This window comes from Suncus etruscus, chromosome 4 (assembly GCF_024139225.1).
Source record: "Suncus etruscus isolate mSunEtr1 chromosome 4, mSunEtr1.pri.cur, whole genome shotgun sequence".
Taxonomy (NCBI): Eukaryota; Metazoa; Chordata; class Mammalia; order Eulipotyphla; family Soricidae; genus Suncus; species Suncus etruscus.
The window spans coordinates 114,997,529-115,020,338 of NC_064851.1; the positions used below are offsets into that span (position 1 = coordinate 114,997,529).

Here is a 22,810-nt window from a genome sequence, read left to right on the forward strand (position 1 = left end):
AGAAAGAGGACAAGGTAAAGTTACAGTGTAAGGACAATCACTCATAACATAATTATCAGAAGAAGTCCCCTTGCTGATATCATAACTTTGAACTTTCAGCCAAAGAACGTTAATATAAAATAAAACAGAATCCATGTGCGATTATTTTGTCCCTCGAGCCCCCAGATTGTAGCACATTATAATATTTCTTAACAGCACACAAGGCAATCTAAAGCCATCAAACTTACGTAACTCCTTTAACATTAGAGGCATAGTATTTTTCACATTTCCATGTACATGAATATTAGCTTAAGTTAACCTCAAATTTTAAGTGGGTGCATTTTAAGGATTAGAGTCAAAGGAGCACAGTAAAAACGTTGTTAGAGTGGCAATTGTTGTTTGCATAGGCCCACCAAAATATGAGAGGCATGGAAAGGAATAACCTTGGCCTAAATACAAAGAGATCCTACCCCTGAAGTTTCCTGGCATAAGACCAGCTCTAGGCTTCAGGCAAGTTATCGTCCAATCCAAGACATTGTCCGTAGTGCCAACACACTTTTCACACAGTCTCTGTTGTTGGTATCATGTTTCTGTATTAAAGATTCTGGAATCTGCATGTCCTACATTGAAGTCATGATGTGGAGTGTCTTCTCATTTCACCTCACCATGAAAGGGCAATGCAGGAAGCCCTTTCCTGTAAGCAAGTTGTTGTTGTTAAGTCTTCTCAGTCTTAAGGGAAGTCTCTTTTGAGCAGGACGATGTCTGAGCAGTGGTAGGGTCTTCCGTGGTAGAGGATTGCTTCCAGGTGATGTTATAGACAAACCTCACAATTAAGGGGCAATACAGCAAGCCCTGTCCAGTAAGCAGGTCATTGTTCTTGTTGTCTTCTCAGTGTTAAGGGGTGTTTCTTTTGAGTAGTTAGATGTCAGAGCAGCTGTAGGGTCTTCCCTGGTACAGGAATGCCACCAGGTGATGTTATATACAACCTTGGATGTTTTGTAAATGTCTTCTGTAGATCAAGGGGTGAATGGAGAATGCCCATTCTTCTGAGGCCTGTGCCTGGTCTTTATGTCAATGTTCAGGGTGTAAGGTCTCATTGCACTACAAGATTTGTGTGTTCCCATCTCTATTAGATAAGAACCTATTGGTATGTATAGTATTTTCCCATTTTAGTGTGCCTAAGCAAACAAGAAATAAAGCCACGTGGTGCTATCAGATATATGGGGGCGTAAGAATATTTCCAACAAGACCCATGACTTGGTTCAAACATAAGTATTAAACTGAGGGATTCTTTCACACCAAATTCCATATTGAGCAGTTCACAAAGAGAAGATAAAAAACATGGGGGGGGGGGGAATCATCACTGTATAAGAAAATATTCAGCAAAAGTTTATAGACGTCAAAGAAAACACCCATAAAATGTTGAAAACATATGTGTCTTTTTTATGCCTTTTAAAATAGTTGGGTGGGTGTAAACTCCAGGGCACCACTTTGGTCTGTGACTTAGGACTCTACAGTACTTAAGTTAGAAAGGGTAAATGAGGAGTAATGATGATAGGAATTAAAGAAGTTAAAGAGAAATATGAACTTATGAAGGGGTATGCAAAAGGGCAGAGTACAAAATGGACATTCTGCATACATAAAAACATAATTCAATGATAGTGAGTACTATTAATGTTTCTTGTGTGAGTACTATTAATGTTTCTTGTGTGAGTACTATTAATGTTTCTTGTGTGAGTACTATTAATGTTCCTTGTGTGTGCGGGGGTTATTGCCCCCGCGCGATTCTGAAAATATAGACTGGACAGAGATTACCAGTGACTTCAAGAAGCTGGGAGGCCAGAAGTTCAGAGCCCCACCCAAACCCTCCCTAAGGAGCTGAATGGATAATGGGGGAAGGCCTAGGGTACCTTCAAGCTCCACCAAGGGACCCAACTCACCGGATTGCCCAGGCATGTGGCCCGGGAAAGCCCTGGAGATCTGGAGCAAGGCGGTAGAGGGGTGCTGGGGTTACCCTGTTATTTTTTTTTCTTGTAGGACATTTACTTAATTTCTAGCAGAGAGCAAGTGCAACAATACTTTTGATTGACAGGTAATCTGAATATCTAATTACAGCTTTATTAGTCTGCATAATGGAGCACTGACTAGATATGCCATAGTTTTCACAGTCTCCATGTGAGAATTTTGGTCGAGAAGGAAGTAATTCATGAATCATTTTTTAATGTTTTGTTGTTATCAATTATGTACCATTAAGTGACCATTAGTGAGTAGATCTATGTGCATTATTCTTGGAAATTAAACTCAGATATTATTTTATGTGGCATAGTAGATACCTTCTGGGGAGAATTTATGACTGCATTGTATTTCTATAAAATTTATGTGTTGAAGAACTAATCATTTAAGGAAAATAATTAAGGTTAGCCAAGTAAAGATTGGGCCCTTAACCAATATGATGGTATCTTTGTAAGAGGAAGAGATAATAGAGTTTTTTCTCCAATGATGATAGAAGAAATATTAGGTGAGAACTGAATGAGCAGAACCTGTAAGCCAGGATGAGAGCTTTCTTCCTAAACCATCTTACTGATACCTTAATCTTGTATTTCTAACTCCCAGATTGTGAGAAAAATTGATTTCTGTGGTTTAAGCTTCTCAATGTTTGATACTCTGCTATGGCAGCCCAATGACTCAGACAAGATGCCTATCCAGTCAAACTCTTCACCTACAGCCTTGCTTTCTCTGCCCACTTTCAACTAACAAATGAACTCCCACATACTTGGCTCAGTTAGTAACATGTGAGTCATGTAACTTTCCCTCCCTGAAGATGGCTATGTATTTTGCAATGTATGTATGTATGTATGCAATCCAGACTTGTCCAGTCAATTCATGCTTATGGGCATTGATATAGAGACTTGGCACTGTAGTGAGTTTAGGTGAGATTCTTTTTTTTTTTTTTGCGGGGGGGGGGGTCACACCTGGCAGTGCTCAGGGGTTACTCCTGGCTCTATGCTCAGAAATTGCTCCTGGCAGGCTCAGGGGACCATATGGGATGCTGGGATTCGAACCACCGACCTTCTGCATGAAAGGCAACCGTCTTACCTCCATGCTATCTCTCCGGCTCCCTGTTTCTTAAAAGATGCCCTAGTATAAAATCTTGGCTGCAGTGATCTTGAGATTGCTGACCCAGAGAAGGTAGGTTATTTTTGGAGAAAGAAATGAATGAAGCAGATGAACAGATGTGCAAAGAAGAGAAAGGAGGATCTCAGCAAGACCTTCAGAGATGGCTCTCACCTTGACAATAAACTTTCTAGTTCTCACTTTCAGTCCCTTCAGCTCTCCTACTTTAGTTTTGCACTGGATTTCTACCAACCTTGAGTTCTTTATAAAAATTATCTTTGCTTCAACTGTCTCTAGGTGACATCTGTTTCATGGGTTTCTTAATAAGACATAAGGAAACACGTTGAAATCATGGATTAAATGGAAATCCCATAATACACAGAAGGTTAATTCAAAAATTTGCTAATCATCCCCTTGCTGTGGAAAATAATGGAGATCTTATTTTTAACCTATAGCAGCTATAATCCTTTATTTAGTTGTTATTTTAATTTCTTATTCATGTTCTACAAGAGATGGTTTTTTGAAGAAAACCTGTCCTATGATTTATAATAAGAAGTAAGATTGCAAACCATTCATTCACTAAAAGCATTATTGTGTACTATAAAGAAGTACATATCCTGGATTTAATCTTAGGAAAACAAATCTAACTAGATCTTATTTCCATCTTTCATATTAACCGTGGAGTTATGCACAAGGCACTCGGGTATAGCTTTGCAGGATGTTAATTATATAACTCCAGAGGGGGCACATTCAAACTTACCAGGAACAGTAAGGATATGTTCTTACTAGGAACATATGCTCCCTAGGATAAATAGTATATAACATTCAGAACCAAATGTAGCTAAGCATAGGCTCTGTAATACACAAACCATGAGGGGCATATGTAATTCTTCCTAGGAGGAAAAGTAGGTCAGTGAAGTTACAGTGAGGGTAAGGCATTTGAAAAGATTTTGAAAAGAGAGGACCTGTTTGTTCCTAGCACAGGAAATAATAAGAATTCATGGAGGTATGGAGTAAGGACCCCTCAAAGACTGCTTGTTCATAAAGGCAATGAGAACACTGGCAAAATTTTTTCTGATCATGCTTTTCAGAATTCTGAAAGTAAACTAAAGACTTCTACAACAATCTGAAGAACATTTATTCAAGAAAAATTACAGACCCTTAAACATCGAACAAGCATTGTGATTTTGGTTTGGGGGACTTTTTTAGGCCTATAGATAGAAATGTTTCAGGGACTATGTGGTGCTGGGGATCAACTAAAATCAGCTGCTTGCAAGACATATAACTTGACTCCTCTATCTCTTTGTCTCTTTTGTTCCATTCCTTGGGACACTTAGTATACTAATCCAGTAATACTCTAATAATGCCCTGCTGGAATGAACCTGATAATTTGGTATTTGGGTGTGGCTGAGGTATTGGGAGGTAACAGACATGTTTAACTTGTCCTAATTCCAACTAATGTCATAACTAAGCTTTCTACGACCTTGAAAACCACTAGCATATAATTGCCATAGCCATGAAAATAACAACCTAGCAAACATCATAGGGGACAGAACAACTTGGGAGTTCTTTCAGCATTCCATCCTCAGATAATTATTTCTACTTGTCAGCAGTTCATTAAAGAATTCACATCTCGGGGCTGGAGAGATAGCATGGAGGTAAACCGTTTGCCTTACATGCAGAAGGTTGGTGGTTCAAACCCTGGCATCCCATATGGTTCCCTGAGTGCTGCCAGATGTGACCCAAAAACCAAAAACCAAAAAAAAAAAAAATTCAATTCTCAAGATTTGTCTATGTTACCTAAGTAAGATTGCATTAACTGCTTTTTGGTTTAATAAGCATAATGCACAAGAAAAAAAGTAGACAATAAAAACTATCTCTGTCTCCTTGTATTTAGGCCAAAGTTTTTCCTTTCCATGTCCTCCATACTTTGGTGGGCCCATGCAAATGATAATTGTCACTCTAACATTATTTTTACAGTGCTCCTTTGACTCTAAACCTTTAAGAAACCACTAGCAAAAATATCTGGAACTGCAAAAAATGGTTTACATTAGTGTTAACATATAAGCTTTTAGTTACACTAGCATTCTGGGGGATAAAGGAGGGAGATAAGGATATATGCTTGGGAACAGGGATGAAGGGAGGACAACACTGATGGTGGAAAGGCCCTCATTTATTGTCACTGTGTACCTTTAATATCACTGTGTAAGATTTGTAATTCACTTTGGCCACAATAAAAATTAAAAAAAATAAAAAACCCACCTCTGTGGAAATCTTGATGTTGAACTTACTAGACAAATACTCATATATATAATATATATGTATATATATATAAATATATATATTCAACATACACTCCTATTTAGGATATTATTGCAAGTTATCACAAAGTCTGTGATCAAAGAAATTGATGAAATAATTGACAAAACCATTTTTGTGTTGTAAGATATGTCAGTAACTTTTCTAAACTCAAATTCATTATGCTTATCCAATAGGGGTATTTAAAGGCATTTTAAAATTCCATGATTCAACAAAACTCTGTGTGAGAAAATATTTACATCTCACAAGAAAAATAATGTTTTTAAACATGATTTTGGAGATAAAGATCTTCACTAGTTTCTTCTAGCAGGGTAGGAAAAAACTATGGGAAGAACAAAGTCTTATCAGTATATTTATGTGGTATAATGTCCTATGCATCCTACATTCTCTGTTCTTGTTTATTAAAAAAATAAAAAAAAATTAGAAGAATAGTAAAAGCAACCAGGCAAGCTAAAAATTTCTACCATCAAATTTTCTCTTTTCCAGACAAGCTATGATTATGCTCATTTCCCTGCACCTACACTGTCAATTATATTCTTTCCCACCTCAAGACCCAACTTGAGTTGAAGGATGAGACCACACAATTGGAATAAAGCTCAACCAAACTTTAATTTGCTTGCCAACAGCTTCTAACCTACAGGATCAGGGTTCTCTCTCCCAAGAGAGAATAGGATTATATAGGGAAGAGATACAGGGAGGTTCTAGCTATGATGATCTTTAAAATGATTGGGTGTTGTCTAGGGGTACCTTCCTACTGCTCCCTGTGTCCTTTCCAGATAGGCTACCTGGTATGGCCAGGTAACTTGGGTTATGTTAGTGGAAATAGGTGTGAGGAACCTCGCATGTGGCTTACAACATGTGGTCCTTACAAAATGGCATCCCTCCCTTTTCATGTGGTCCTTACAAAATGGCATCCCTCCCTTTTCATAACCCAGGACTGCACAGCCTCACAAAAGTACTTTGAATTCATAATTTTGTTCTACTCTGCCTTTTCCTATTGTCTTTAAATCAAGTCTAGATGAACATGAAGATCCTGTTTAACTCTCATTATGCTCTTATGTATTAACATTTTATCTTGGGCTTCCAATATTTGTTCTAAGTTCCAACTCTATACAACTCTTCAGAGTATATCCTGCTATGATATCAGTTTAGTCTACTCTTAGTCACATAACAGATAAGATAGGACTGTACATTTGTTTCACTTTAGCTACTTTAGGAAAACCTGTCTTCACCTTTTTTTTGTGTAGTACAAAAAAATTCATGTCATTAACTTGGATTAGAGATAAAATGTTGTTTTCAAACATATACTTCCAAGAAAGTTGGCTGTCACCAATGAATTGCTTCTTCCCTCTCCTCTCTCTCTTTCTTCCTTACTCTTTAGTAGTGGAATAAATTAAAATGCAGAACCAAATGAAGGAACACTTTATTTTAGAATATTTAGTATGTGCCAGATGAAAGTAACAGAAGATATCCTAGCTAGGCACCCTACCTGAATTACTCCATTCATTCAGTGACCTCTAAGAGCATTATCTATTGAAGACTCCAACCAAGAATTGTCACTGACAGTGCTGAGGTTTTAAAATATACAGTGAAGATAAACGGTTAAGAAACTAATGCAAAAAAATAAAGGCATGGAAATTGTAATTGTTGTGATGTAAAATAATTGCACATCAATGTAAAAGCTTACTAGGAATTCTACAGAGCTTTCTAATAAATATGCATCTAAGCAACAATAGGCCATTTTCCAGGAAACATTTTTCATAGCATATTTTGATGTGGACCCTTTGAATAAGGCAATCAAAAATGTTTGTTATGATAATGAACAATAAGATTGAAACTTGGGAAAACCAGCAATTGAGAGAAGCAGCATGAACAAAGATTACATAGGTAGAGAGAATTCCATCTGCTTGCTTTCACTGCCAGAATAACTGAAAATGTTTAAGAGTACTGTCAGGAGAGCTATTCTTGATGTTTCTTAGCACATGCCCCGTTCTTTTGGGAATACTTGGGATAATATCCCAAATATAGAGCTTGGAGTAAGATTAGTATAGAAGAGTGAAAAAGGAATCACTGTATATAATAATGTAGGCAACCCCTTCTCTTATCAATGAGTGGTGACTGGTGGTTATATTTTTCCCTTCAGGGAACTAGAACATTGATTTACTTCTGGGGCCAAACAATTACTCTTCATAGAAAAATACAGCAGGGTTTGGGATGAAACTCAGTGGGAAAAACATGGCGTGTATTTATAAGACCTGGGGTTGATCCTGACAACAATGGAACAACAGTTAAAAAAAAAAGGCATAAGGAAGCATCTCAAAAAGTAGCACTTGGAAAGGCATAATAAATGTTGATGCAATAATGATAATAAAGTGATGAAAAGAGCTAAGAAGTGGGCAACCATTAGGCAACAAAATTTGGGGCAAAAGAAAATAAAGCTTAGTTGAGAAAAGACAGGTAGAAGCAAAGGAAACAAATGAGCATAAATATGAACAGAAACAGACCTGTTGGTTTGTTTTTATTCATATAATGTGAAATTTAGTAAGTAATTTAATGAGGCTGGCAGTCTAGAGTCCCATTACTTTCACCTCATGGAAGGAAAAAGGAGGTTCCTTTGGTCCTGTAACAAACTCTGAAAGTTCTATTAGGAGGTGTTGGCATTTATTCTGAGGAAGTGCAGAGATATGTCAACATGACACTGCACTTTCTTAATTGCCTTTTAGTTGTTTCTGCATAAATCCTTCTTTTTTTTTCCTCACATCAATTTAACATAAACATTTAATTTGCTACTATGTATTGAAGAAGAGGAATTCAATATACTGTGTCCTATAATAAGGATATAATCCCAACGTTTTCCATATTTTAGTTTAAATTGTGATTTATTGAATTTGTCTTCTATCTGCATAGAATTTTTAACTTTAAGTAGACTGACACCTAATTATCAGAATTGTTTCTATAAAAACCCAAGCTGTAATGCTTAGTTTCATCTAATTTTACTAGGAGCTTGAATTCAAAAGACCTTTCAGAACTATTCTGAGTTGGGTCAAGGTGACTGGGCCTGAAGTCCCTGCTTTGAATCATCGTCGTATGTGGGCTGCCTTAAATGTATGTGGGCCTTGCATGTGAGCTCTCTTTTTAGTGGAAGCAATTGTTGAAGAAATTACCAGTTGAAAGCCAAAGCTATTCCAGCATCCCAGGTTGATACCTCATTGCTTGCAGTGCATCTGGGTGATGATCCTGGGACTCATTCTCACTTCCTTAGAAACCCCTTTGGATTCCTTGAATTGAATTGTTCTGGAAACAATTCTAGGCAGTGCTCCTTATAAAGGTTTGCCTCCCTACATTTTTTTTTTCTGGCTAAACATCAATTCTATTTTTAGTTCCCAAGTCTATCCATCCCCCTTTATTCTGTTCCTGAATATTTAAAAAGTCTGCAGGAAATGCCTTTGATCTTGCTTGATTTATTTTTCTTATCAGCCTCTGTTGACAGAATTATCTCTTGAATGTTGTCTTTGGATATTTTACCTCTGTTTCCCCTCTCCCCCACCTTGTACTTAATAAATATACTAGCAGTTGGGAATATTTCCTGTGCTCTTTAGCATCATTGGCTTTGTGTTTTCTGCTACATTTTCTATAGATCATGTTTTATTTAATAGGCTTTCAGCTTTCTGATTCTCTGAAAGGATAGACCCATGTTCCATTATCATTTCTCTTATATATTCAATTTTATTCATTCTGACAGGAATTTTCTTCGTTTTTCATTCCACAAGATTCCCTTTTTGGAAAATTTAATAAATAAACAGAAGTCCCTATTTGAACATATTCTAGGATTCAGACAAGTTTCAATGCAGGTGGGAGTGTGAGACATTTATATTGTGGAGGGAAATGAAGGCATTTTGCCTGTGCCCTGGGAATGGAGAGGAAGGAAAATGAGAGGAAGGCAAAGTGGGGATTTTTAATGTGCCATAGGACCTCCCTTATGTAAGTCTTCAAGAGACCAGGACTCTAAAGGAAAACCCCTAATCCCAAGAGGGTCACTATAATACAGAGATAAAAGTGGTCCTTATGCAAGAAAGGGTGTGCTATGTGGTATCATTGTGACCAAGGAGGAATCAGAGAATTCATTCCAGTTCATGGGGATTCCTAGGGTTGATAGGGTAGTCAGAGGATTTCTCAGGCTTCAAGAAGCAATGACTTTTCTGGCAAACTGGTCTAACAGGAAGGTCACAGTGATGTGAAGTTGTTCCTGTTTGTTGCTGCACTTTCCACCCACCTCTTCCCCTCCAATGACCTGCAGATTTCTAGTAACATCCATTATCCTCAGTGCTTCATGAATAGGGGTCTTATTTTATTTTTTATTATTTCTGTAACTATTAAGAAAGTCAGAAGAGTGTTGGATCACTGGAATGAAGAATGATAAGAAAAATCAGAACTAGAGTTGACCTTAACCATCTAAGTTCCAGGAAAATTACTACTGCTTGGAGGAGCATTGTATGTTTGACTAGACATGAATCAGGCAGGATCTAATACGATAGTATCAATCTCAAGGAACATTGGATTCAGGTGATATATGGGTTATACCTATGACTATTTTCTTGATCTTCTGCTTACAACCTTGTTAAATAAGGAACTGAGTTGAATTGTGTCCTTCAAAAATTCATTTTTTTGAAAACTAAAATCCCCAGTACTTCTAAAATAGCATCTTGTTTGGAAATAGGATCATGGCACATGAACTTGGTTGTTAGGATGAAGTAATTATTGACTACTGAATTAGTCTTCTAATCCAGTAAGACTAGAGTTCTTATATAAGGGAGAGTTTGTGGCTGAAAATGTGGCTCAATTTATAGAACACATATTTTGCTTGTGTAAGGCCCTGGATTTATCCCAGGTACCATATTCCCACATGCCCACACCCCTTCAGTAATATCTAGTATGATCCTCACAATAATAAAATATAAATTTGAAAAAATAACAGAAGGAACATTTGGGCATGGGCATACAGAGAGAACTCCATGTGGAGAGACAGAAGATTTTAATCTAAGCCAAGGGAGAGACCTGGGATGGGTAATTTCTCTTAGCACTCAGAATGATATAATCATGACAAGACTTTGGTCTCTGACTTCTGCTCTCCACAACTTTGCGAAAATGAGTCCCTGTCAATTAAGTAACTTTATTTGTGGTATTTAAATGACTGAAATAAGAAACATTCTAATTCAATCACTGAACCTGGGCCCAACTGAGATGAGTTCTAAAGAATAATCAATTTCTTTGCTCTGTCAAAGTTGGTCTAATATTAAGGCACTTTGCTTAAATATGTGATTTGAGCTTTGTGGTCTATATTTTTAAACCACCTATCAACACTCTGAGGTATTTATTTGAAGTCTTTCTATTAGAAATTGAGCTTTCTTTTGCCACAAAGAAAGGTGAGTATACAGAAGGGTCCTCTGTGACAATGATAGTTGGAACCGATCATTCTGGACAAGAACTGGATGCTGAAAAGGAAGAAAGTCATATGCATGGTAGCCTGTCATTAGCAATAGTGTCAGAAAAGAAAAGAAGAAAGTAAAGGAGTGAGTGAATGGATGATTGAGGGAAGGAGTAAGGGAAGAAAGGAGAGAGAGCAAGAAAGAGAGTGAGAGAGAGAGAGAGAAAGAGAGAAGAGTGGGGGAGGGTGGGTGGAAGGGGAACTGGGGCATAGGTGGTAGGAAATGTGTACTGGTGAAGGGTGGTGTGCATTCTATGTCTGTAACTCAACCATGAACAATCTTGTAACATGGTGCTTAAAGTATTAAAAAAATTAAGCATTCTCCATGAATTTGTGATATTATTAACAAACATTTTTTAGTTTTCCTCTAAACTCCGATTTACCATTTCCCTGTCTTATTTCCATTCTCAAATTTCTATCCCAGTTCACTCCTCTCTCCTCTAGACAAGTTTCCCTGATTGAAGTCTTAGATTCTTTTTTTTTTTGCCCTTTTCCTAATTCTCTTACAATTTCTTTAAATATTGTACCCTTTCCATCAGTTGCAAAACTATTTATTTTGAAGCAAATATATTTTTGATTACTTTTTTGTGGTAAATATAGTGCTTGTTCAGCCTTCCAAGTCCCCCCCCCCCCACCTTTTCACACCTTTTAGTTTTTTTTTTTCTTCCTCTAAATGTACATAATTCACATCCCATCTGTAATTGTCCTCCTAGGGCTGTTTCCTTTGTTTTCCCTTTCCTTTTCTTCTTTTCTTTTCATGTGGGTTATAACTAATGAGCACATTTGGGGGATAATATACAAGTGCCATAACTACTGAACTCTCTGACCCCTTAAGCCTGTCTCTCTTTGTATTTTCATTTTCACCCTGGAAAGGAACATACATGTGTCTGAATCCCTTTTATTATATATTGTTCTCTCTCTCTCTTTGTTTTGTGTTGGGACTAGGGGGATTTTGGGTCACACAGTTATGACTAGACTTACTTCTGACTCTCTGTTCAGGGATCACTCCTGGAGGTGCTAAGTGGGGTAAAGCAAGAATTTTATTTGCTATACTGTTTTTCTGTTTCTTTGTTTCTCTTTCTCTGTCCGTCATTCTCTCTCTCTGTCTCTCTGTCTCTCTGTCTCTCTCTGTCTCTCTCTCTGTCTCTGTCTCTCTGTCTCTGTCTCTGTCTCTGTCTCTCTCTGTCTCTCTCTCTCTCTCTCTCTCTGTCTCTCTCTCTCTCTCTAGGTTTTTGGGCCCCACTCCATGATGCTCAGAGGTTACTCTTTGCTCAGAAATCCCTCCTGGCAGGCTCAGGGGACCTTATGGGATGCCAGGGTTGAATCTGGATCAGCCACATGCAAGGCAAATACCCTACTTATTGTGATTTTGTTCCAAGCTCACTTTTTCTCTTTTTAAGGATAAACTCTTCATGATTCTCATGGAGATGGTGACTTTAGGATAATGATATTTTTTTTTCATTGTCTTCTCCAGAAAGTAGGTGGAACATAGGAAATCTACATGACTTTTAGGGGAAATCACAGTTTTCACTATTTATTGTGAACAGTGGTACAGTGGTTAATGCCCAAGAAGGTATAGAAAAAAAAATGTTTGGTTTACTCTGTTTTTCGGTATGGTCCAATGATATTTTCAAAGTAGTACCAAATGCCTATCTTTACTTAATAATTACCTCAAGAGAAGCTCGTACTGCTCCTTTATTGTTAGTTTTTTCCTCTGGTTTAAAGAATAATTAAACCACAGCAAGAAGAATGGCTTTCAAAACTTTTGATTTTGAGCTACATTCTATTTTAATGATCAGAAACTTTTAGGAAAGCATTGTAGGCATCACAGTGAAAACCAAAAGCCTTCAGATGCTATTAATAATTTAGTGTCTCAAGTTCATGTGGGAATGTTAATCCCACTTACTGAAGAAGAGTTCATTATGATTCATTATGATTAAGACCTTGTAACTGTGGAAATGTGGAAGTGTGAAAGAATGCTATTACATACATATCAAGCATCAAATCCAAATATACCAACAGAATACATAGTGAATAAAAGTCCTGATAAATTTTTCTTGAAGAATATTACTTTAAAAGTTAAACTCAAGTTTAGATGTTTTAATTTTTTAATTGAACCTAGATGATTTTTAAAATCAGATTTTTATAAGTTAACGGCAACTAATACCCATTTAGCAGGGTCATCTTAAAAAACGTACTGTTGCTCTGCTTCCACTTATCATTATACCAAGCATTATAGACATGTTTCACATCATAACAATAATGATGATGATAGTTTAGTTTTCTGAGGATCTGGATATCAAACCTAGAACTACACACTTGAGTCAAATGCTCCTTCTAAAACTATATCCCTGGCCCTGAAGTATGTAAATTTGACTTGACTTCATCAAAGGAGTTTATAGGACTAATGTAGGGTAAGAACTAGATCTGGAGATGCATACCTGGTCTTAATAAAATAAGAATACTTATCCTATCTTGATTAGGATTCAGGTTAGGATGAGCTAAGTTTAGCCAGAATAGTAAGAGTATTTGCAGAAGACTTTTCATAAAGGTTGATGGTGGGAATGGCAAAAAGAAGGTTCTAGGAGTAAAGCTCATGCCTTGCATAGTCATGGTCTCAAAGTTCAATTCCTTACACTTTTGTCTCCCAAGTAGCTCTGGGCTGAGTCTGGCTAGTGATAGCCCCTATTAAAAAAACAGCAACAAAGTAGAATGATATATCTCCTTTTTCTTTGCAGTTTATTGTGTAGTTTTGCTGTAGTGACTTTAATTATGTTAGACTTACATTACTCAACTAAATAAGCCATAAATTATACTTATTTTTTTAAATAAATGATTATGCCATTTAAAAGGTGTTTAGACTAAAGTGAAATATTTAGAAGAAGGGAACATGACTAAAGAGGAAGAAGCTAAGACTTTTGGGGTTGCTTCAGGATGCCACTTTTGGATCATTTTTTGGGAGGACCTTTGGTAATTTGAGACAGGTAGGTATCCTACTTTCTCTTCACTGCTATTTCTGTAAAAGGTCCACAGTCTGGCTGACATCATGCTTTGTTGAAGTGCATACTTTTGACTCCTCTTATCTCTGTGTTACACTCATTTATTTATGAATGAATTTTATGTTGTTCTCATGGTGACCTTTCACTCCAATTCCTCTAATCATTTATATGTATCCATGACCCATTAAAAGCTTGGTTCTTTATTTTCTTGGTTTCTTTTCCCTAGTGACCTTCTCTTCCACTTCACCTCTCTCCACTTTTGTAGTTGAAACATATCCCAAACTTTTCTTTCTTAATCAAAAATTTAATACCTGCTCTATGATGACAGCTTCTTATTTGTCTAGATTTCTAGTTCTAATTATTTGTATTATGACCATATAAACTCATATGGGCATGAGTTAACAGCTATTATCAGCTCTAGTCTTTCTCTCATCAATCCATTTTTATCTTACTTTTTGCTACATTTAATTTAGTTAAAATATTATTTTACTCTAGGCATATCTTGGTTCTCTGAGAGATCTTGGTCTTTATAAAACTATTCCTCTCATTTTATTTTTCTAAACATCTTTGCCTTCGTTCCTTCTGTCTTTGTTTCTTTCTGTCTCTATCTCTGTCTTTCTCTCTTGTCCTCTCCTTTATTTCCTTTGCTATTGTTGTAATAAATAAAGTCACACATGCTTGGCAATGGTACTTGTTGGAGTAACACATTTGGTTGTGGAGCTTTCACCCTTGACTGAAGTGCTCACTAGCAAAAGCACACTTTAGTGTGGTACTCATACATGGTTTTGGGCTGTGTGCTCTGAAAAATCACACACACACTCTGTGGTGCCAAGGATTTCACATGGCAGAATCTATATGACCATGTGTGATGCATGTGGATGACACCAGGGATTGAACTCACAGCCTGATATTTGTAAGATAGGCTCTTAATGCCACTGGACCATCAGAAGACCCATGTTTACCTATTTTCTTTTCTAAGCATTACTCTATTCCCCCATATCAGTTCCCATATAATATTATTATTATTTTTTGTCTTCTCCAGTAGTATTCCAGTTCATATCTTTATCCCATGTCTCTTACATGTGAGATTAAATGCATGAAGGAGACAGGGAAAGAAGAGTGAATGGAAAATTTCAAAGCTACCAGGCATTGTTTTTTGAGGAAAATCTGGCAAGGCCACAAGGCTATTCCACAGCCAAATTCCATCAGATTATTCTGAATCTCCTAAGAATAGTCCTACTTCCAGAATGATGCCCAGCTCATTCAGAATCTAGACATAGCCCATCTAAAGCAGATTCATAGGATGTTGTTTTTCCAAGCAACTTCCCTACTAATGTTTACACCTGGACAGCCCTTGAATATCTAAGTTTCAACATTTTAAAGTTAAACAGCTCATTGGCAGAAAGATTTTTGTTTTGTAAATGATGTTAACCCTATCATCTGTTTAGAGGAAGTGCTCAAAGCAAAGAATGTGTCTTGGCCACCTCCATCCAAGTTTTCATTAATTATCTAACTTAAGATGAAGTTAATCTAACTTGTCTCAATTACCTTCATCCTAAATAAAGCCATCGTTAACCCTATCATAAGCTATTATTGTGGTCTGCTCATCCATTTCTCTACATCTACTCTTGCTCTTCTCTAATCTCTTCTCTGAGTTGCAGAAAAATGATCTTTTAAGAACACAGTTATTATCATAACTGTCCTGATACATACCATTGAAAGAATATTTTTTTATTTTCAATGTGCAAGAAATTGATGAGAGGAAACAGCTGAGAAAGAAAATGGGAAGGGAGCTGGGAGCAGCTGGACAAGCTTTTTCAGACTTGATACAGGTAAAATGCGTGAAGGAGACAGGAAAGGAAGAGTGAGTGGAAAATTTCAAAGCTAGCAGGCACTGATTTCTCAGAAGAATCTGGCAAGGCCACAAGGCTATTCCAGAGCCAAAGCCCATCAGAGAATCCTGAATCTTCTAAGAATAGTCCTGCTTCCAGAATGATGCCTGCTCATTCAGAATCTAGACACAGTACATTTAAGGTAGATTCATAGGATGTTGTTTTTCTAATTTAGCAGTTGAGCCCTGCATAAATTTTCTTCCTTGCTGTCCATCAGGGAGGCTTGTTCTCAAGATCAACACAAGGGTGATCTAATACAGTGAACTTCTATGACTTGAGGGAAGAGAGTAAAATCTTTTTCTAGTTTTTAAATTCCTGTGTCACCTCAACGTCCTTTTAGGTCACACAAGCTTCTTTTTTTTCAGCTTTTTATATAAGCACTATCTTGGAAAATCATGTACTTTGACTCTTGATTAATAGAAATATACAGGAGTCCAGAACTTTTTCTCACAGTTTACTGAAGGAAAGGACTTTTGGAGGAATGTAGGCAGGAGCACTTACTGCCGAGTACAAGGGAGGGTAGCAATAAGACAGAGGGTGTTTGGTCAGGGGTTTTAAGATTCTATGTGTGAGGGCCCGGGCGGTGGCGCTAAAGGTAAGGTGCCTGCCTTGCCTGCGCTAGCCTTGGTTCGATCCCCCGGTGTCCCATATGGTCCCCCAAGCCAGGAGCAACTTCTGAGCACATAGCCAGGAGTAACCCCTGAGCGTTACCGGGTGTGGGCCAAAAAACCAAAAAAAAAAAAAAAAAAAAAAAAAAAAGTCCTAAAAAAAAAAAAAAAAAAAAAAAGATTCTATGTGTGGGACTGAAAAAGCTTCTGTCCAATCCACAATTCGCCTGTCCATTGCCAGGAGAAACGGCCTTGCTCCAGGAACTGTGCTTGCTTTTCTGACTTGTGTGTGCTGTGGAACTGATCACTGTAAAAGTGCACATGTCCAGTGAAGATCAAATAGCTTAAGGTAGTAACACTGCTCATTACTACTACCTCAGGAAAGTAGGAGTCTGGACAGGGACTTTCCACTGCCTTGTTGAGGAGTTGAGGAGTTGAGGTGAAGAGGATTTTCATTTACCTGAGGCTTCTGTACATACAGTTGACTGTAGGGATTTGTAAAATAAAAATATCCACGAGTTGGTGAGACTGCCCACACACCTTGTTTCTAATCCCTCAGGCAGATGGGTTCTGATGAAGCAGGTAGCAACAGAAAAATACTTCCATGCCAGTCAAAAATTAACTAGAGCCAGCCTACTTTTTGCCTCATGGCCTCACTTTGCTTTGTGCTCTCCAAACCAACTCCCAAATACCCTCAGGGGGAAGTTCAAGTCAGATACAAAAGCAACTATTCAGTAAGCTTTTACAGCTCAAAGGAAAAGGTTACTGGGAAGCAGAAGTTGGGGAACACTTTGTTTAGGATTTCAGCTAGGTTCACCTTACAGGGATGCTTGCCCAAGCAGTTGAAAATCCGTTTGTCAGATATAATTGTTCCTCTCTGGGGGTGGTTTTGCATCTGGAGATTCTATGAAATTATATTTGAATCAATGAATGTGGAATTGCTGATAGAAATTAGAAGTCAGTAGGCCTACAAGGTTCAAGTGCATGATACATTTGCTCTCTAGCATAAAATATCCTTGGGTAGCCTTTAGGTTTTATTCTAGTCTCCTTACCACTACCTCTTGTTTTTGAGAAAAATTTCCAGAAAAATTCCTTTCTAGACTCAAAGTCCTTCACTCTTGGGTATGACAAGATTTTTTCTCCTATGGAAAATAGATGGAATAAACTTATCATGTTTATAATCTATTGTTCTTTAACAAGTTAAGCAAGATTTGTGATTCTCTGATCAGAAGAGCAAAACTAGTACTTACAGCATATTTTGGATAGAATTCTTCTATCTTGGGCTTTTATTTAACTATTATACTTGATTGCCATTTTTGTATTATTGGAAAAAAATGAGGGAAAGTTGTTTTTTTTTTCAGGATCTAGGTCTAAGGTAGGAAATAAAGATTGATTATTGCCAAGGGCTGGACATTTCAGCTCTTAGAAAAGGAAACCAAAAGAATTAGAACGTTTTTTCCATTTCATCCTTTTCTATAATAACTTGCTAGCATTGTACAACTGCAGGTGTTTACTGAGAGGTCCCATATCTTAAAGATTTTGTAAATATCACCTTCACATGAAGAAACTGGAAGCAGCATGAAAATTTTCATTTTTGGTTAGAAGCATGGTGAAGAAGAAGAAAATCCTTTGTCTGATCTTCCAGTGCATTTATATTGTCATCACTACATAGAAATAAAAATTATGCTTAGGTGATACAGATATGACTCAGGAGTAAAGGTGCTTGCCCTGCATTCCCCAACTAGGGTTGATCTTTGGTTATGCATAGGGTCTGCTAGGGGTCATTTCTGAGCACAAGCCAAAATTGGGCTCTGAGTCCATCCCTCTCCCACTCCTCTCCGAATCATGCCTACATGAACTACTTGTACTCATTCCTTGACACTGAGGGGGAAATGCTATTTCCTTGCAAAAATTTATCCTGAATCCGTAGATTAGATAGGTACTATTTTTATGTCTGCTAAGACAACATTCATAGCTGCTATCCCATAGTTATGAAATCATGAAGTAATTTGATTGCTACCTGATTTCTCTATCAGTATGCTAACTCCAAGATTGCAGAAATTATGGCTTTCTCTGGGCCTTTAGATATTCCACATTGTTGGGTTATACAGTGGATGCAGTGAGTATTGACCAGTTGAAGAAATGAATAAATGAGAAAATGAATGCACAAATAGAAGAAATGAAAATTTATTGGTCTAGAAATAAGCTTCTTAAACTGAGACACATGAAGTCTTGGAACTACCTGAACGCTGTCATCTTGAACTATTTGGCAAAGGCAAAGGTTTTTCATTGCACAAACCCAAAATTAATTCAAATTCAACCATGTAATAAATCTAAGGTGTTTCTGGCAGCACTCCCCCACAGAGCATTTTTCTGGTGGAAGGGGTCCGATGCATTCTAATAAGTAAGCTGGGAAATATAGACTAATTGCCCAGAGCAAAGTCTATAAAGATTTTTTGGTAATTTATTAAAGGTTAAAGCTCTTAAAATTTAGTTTTGGAGAAATCTTTCCTAAGACAGAAATTAGCACTAAAATAGAGATGATTTCTTTGACCAGGTAACTTCATAATATAAATTGAAAAGTGCTTTCTCCTCGGTTCCTTTTATGATTATCTGTTAGAAGTGTGTGTGTGTGTGTGTGTGTGTGTGTATGTGTGTACTTTCAAGAGGCCCTTTCTAGAGCCCATTTGGATTATGGACTGGAACTAATGGCTCTGGTCCCTGCAAAGCCTGCTCTTCTCTCACTCCCTTCACCAACTCCTCTTATGACATGTCCCCCCTATTCACAGCGACTCACTTTCTCCCAGGCGCTGCTACTGCTTCTCAGCAGGGCCTGGTTATTGCCACCTGGTCTGATTTTCTGCTCTTAATATTCCTTCTTTGGGTCTTGTTCTGATTCAGCTCTTTGCAAGACAAATGCCTGCTCAGCTGGCTTCCCCTAAAAAATGGAGCTGCCTTCAGCATGACAGCAGGACTGCAGAACAAGCTGCCTTTCAGACTGATGTAGAAGATCTTACTCTTCCATCTGCTGGAGGGAAGCAAAGCGCACATTTAAACCTGACCTTGAATTCCTAAGTGGCATTTTGCAAGTAAACAAAATGACTAAGTATTTTGGTGGCATATTAACTCTCTCTCTCTAATACCACTCAGTGTATCTTATTGGCAATTGGTTTAATGAGATTTTACATTACCCCAGACCAGCTTTTCACCGTTATCCTATTTATCCTCTAGTCTGCTCCCCACCTATTTGGGGAAGAATTTACTTTGGCTAATTGTAACTGTGCTTTACCTCTTGTACAGACCAAAATTCCTGGCTCCTTTCCTGGCTTTTATGATTATTCTTTATTCTTGTTTGGATTTTGAACCACACTAAACATTGCTCAGTGGTCTGCACTCAAGGATTATTGCTGGTGGGCTTGGGGATCATGTGGGATACAAGGGATTGAACCTGGGTTGGCCATGTGCAAGGCAAGAACCTTAGCAACTGTACAGTCTCTTCAGTCCCTTTGAGATAATTGTTACACTGGCAATTTCCATTTCTCTCTCTTGTGGAAATTCTCTTTTGTTTATGCAGTGTGTGTGTGTGTGTGTGTGTGTGTGTGTGTGTGTGTGTGTGTGTGTGCTGGTTAGTTTATTTCCTGCATTTATTTTCTTCCCTTGCCCCCTCAGGACTTGGAGGATGAAAGAGGTTGGAACAAAGACCTTGAGTCTGAGTGAAGTAACAATGTTCTCTGTGTACAGTAATAGAATGGATCTGCTAATATTTTATTTTTAGAACATTTATTCCATTATTTTAAATTAGAATCTATATTTTAAAATTTGGATGAAATGGTCATATTTGGGAAGATAATTTGTTATTTGAGCAGATAGTGACATTGGAGTTTAATTATGGAGGGTGGAGATACTATAACTATGATCGGAGTGACTTTGGTTAGATCTCCAGCACTGTATGATCTCCTGGGAGTAGCCGCTGAGCCCTGTGGATATAGTGGATATATAGTGGATATAGGTGGATATAGTCCACCACCTCCTACTCCAATGATCAGAATGCTCATCTAGCTAGAAGTTAGTTTCCTAAATATAAGTTACCCAGGAATGTTGGTGGTGTATTATTACTGATAAGGTAAAATCTGGATATTGACTCTGCACTGACCCCAACATTTGCTTTCTCTTTTTAATATTTTCTTGGTTCTAGAGTTAATATGCCACATGAACTCTACCAAACCATATATCTACACCCCCTTTCTGTTTAAATTAAGGAAGAAATATTTATTCCTTTTATTTTTCTAAGATACTCTCTCCTTGCTTTCTTTCCTCCTCATATAGGCGTTCTCATCATCATTAGACTATCTCAAATGAAGTTTTATAAGAAAATTTTACAAGAAGTCTTATAACTTCTTGCAACAAGCAGAAACAATAGCTGATTCAACAGCAATATTGTTACCTGCTGATAGAATACTTGTTATCCTGATTGTCCCAGTTTGCCTTAATCCCTATACGATTCAAGTTTACTAGTCTTACTTGAGCTTTGCACTCCACCAACATTTGTCTCATGAATTGTTCATCAAATTGCTCGATTGCAGTTAGGTAGGAATCATAAAGCCATTCTTCTTTTTTCAATTGTAGAATTTTTAGTTTGTGATGTCAGCTTAAACAAGTTCTCATAATAAAGATTGATTATATAGCGTGTGTGTGTGTGTGTGTGTGTGTGTGTGTGTGTGTGTGTGTGTGTGTGTATTGCTTAGGGATTACTCCTGGATCTGCACTCAGGCATTGATCCTGGTGGTGCTAGGAGTAATGGAATTCATATGGAATTCCTGGGCAAAGGCCCTACTGTAAAATAAAAATATATATCCACCCACTGAGTTAGACTCTCTGGCACTGTGTTTGGTTAAAACACAGGTTAACCCTGAGTAACGGTGAAGAAATAATACACCAAACCAGTGAGTTAAAGTTTCATTGGAGTTAGTTTGCTTTTTTCTCATGGCTTTTCTCTGCCTTGAGTCTCTATGCCATCTGCTTTCTCTCTTGAGCCCAAAGCCACCCTCCTTTTCTTATCCAGAACCCTACCCACTAGGGTGGGGGAAGGTCCAATAATTCAGGTAGGTTTTTACATACCAAAAGAAGAGATTAGGGATAAAAGAAAGTTGGGGGAAGGTTTATACCCTACCTGTTAAACTATTGCTCTGGCCCCGCTTTTTTAATAAATTGATTATTTAATTAAATCACAATGAGTTACAAAATTGTTCATGATTGAGCTTCAGTCATAAAATGTATAACATCATTTACCATTGCCTATATTCCAGAACCAATGTGCCCAGAAACCTTCCCACCTACCATCTTGCTCTTTCTCCTACCTGCGTCTATGGTAGACATTTTTCTTCTCTTTCTCTTTTTCTTTCTCTCTCCTTTCTTTTCCTTTTAGACACTTTGGTTTGCAATATTGTTGTTGAAGGAGTATCATGCACATCACTTTATCTCTTTCCAGCACTTGGTTCTTATCCAGAGAGGCCATTTTCATCTATAGTTGTCACAGTGGTTCCTTCTCTGCCCTAACTGCAACTACAACTATTTGTGGTTAGCTTCCTACCATGGACTGGTCCTCCTGGTCCTCATCTCTATTGTCTTTGGATATTAATACCATACTATCTTCATTTATTTCTTGGTATTCTACAATTGAATAAAATCATTCTATAGCTATTTCTCTCCCTCTGTTTCATTTTGTGCAGCGTAATACTCTCCATATTCCTGGACGTATATACAAATTTCATGATGCCATTTTCCCAAACATCTGTGTAATATTCCATTGAGTATATGTACCACAGTTTCTTTTCCTTATCCAGGTGTCTGTTCTTGGGTACTTGGGTTGTTTCCAGTTTTGGGTCTAATTTTGAAATTTCACTTTGAACTGATATTTATAAATGCATAGTCAGTCAGTTTTTGAAATGATAGATTATGGTTGAACTTCTCTTCTTTTAATTCAGGGATAGCTTATTTGTGAAACAGGACTGAAATTGTACAAAAGTCTTTGTGCAGGGTCTAGAAGTATAATTAATATTCACCTCTCTATCTTCAGCTACACTCTTGCTTGTATAAGCATTAGCATTTGGGGACATTCATTTGAACTCAATGGATTTAGAATGACAGAAACCTGAAACTTTTTTTTTTTACTTTTTAATCAGTTCAGAAGCTGCATATTTTAGATGCCTCTGGAGAATTAAGTAAATATTCAATTATTTTAAAACTGGATTGTTGAAAGGGAAATTTTGATTAAATAACACTTTTGCTATAAGAGACACTCCGATACTTCATTCTAAAATATGTCACGTAGGAGGAGGTGTAACAAGCAGTCTCTCACCTTCAGGCTTCTCAGTTTCTCCAGATGTCTCTTGTGCTCACTTTCCCCTGGCAATT

General features: G+C 37.4%; 1 pseudogene; it reads right to left on the reverse strand.

The window, feature by feature from the left end:
• Positions 1 to 13,278: 13,278 nt before the first annotated feature.
• Positions 13,279 to 13,432, reverse strand: LOC126007694 (uncharacterized; annotated as a pseudogene).
• Between the last annotated feature and the right edge of the window lie 9,378 nt (positions 13,433 to 22,810).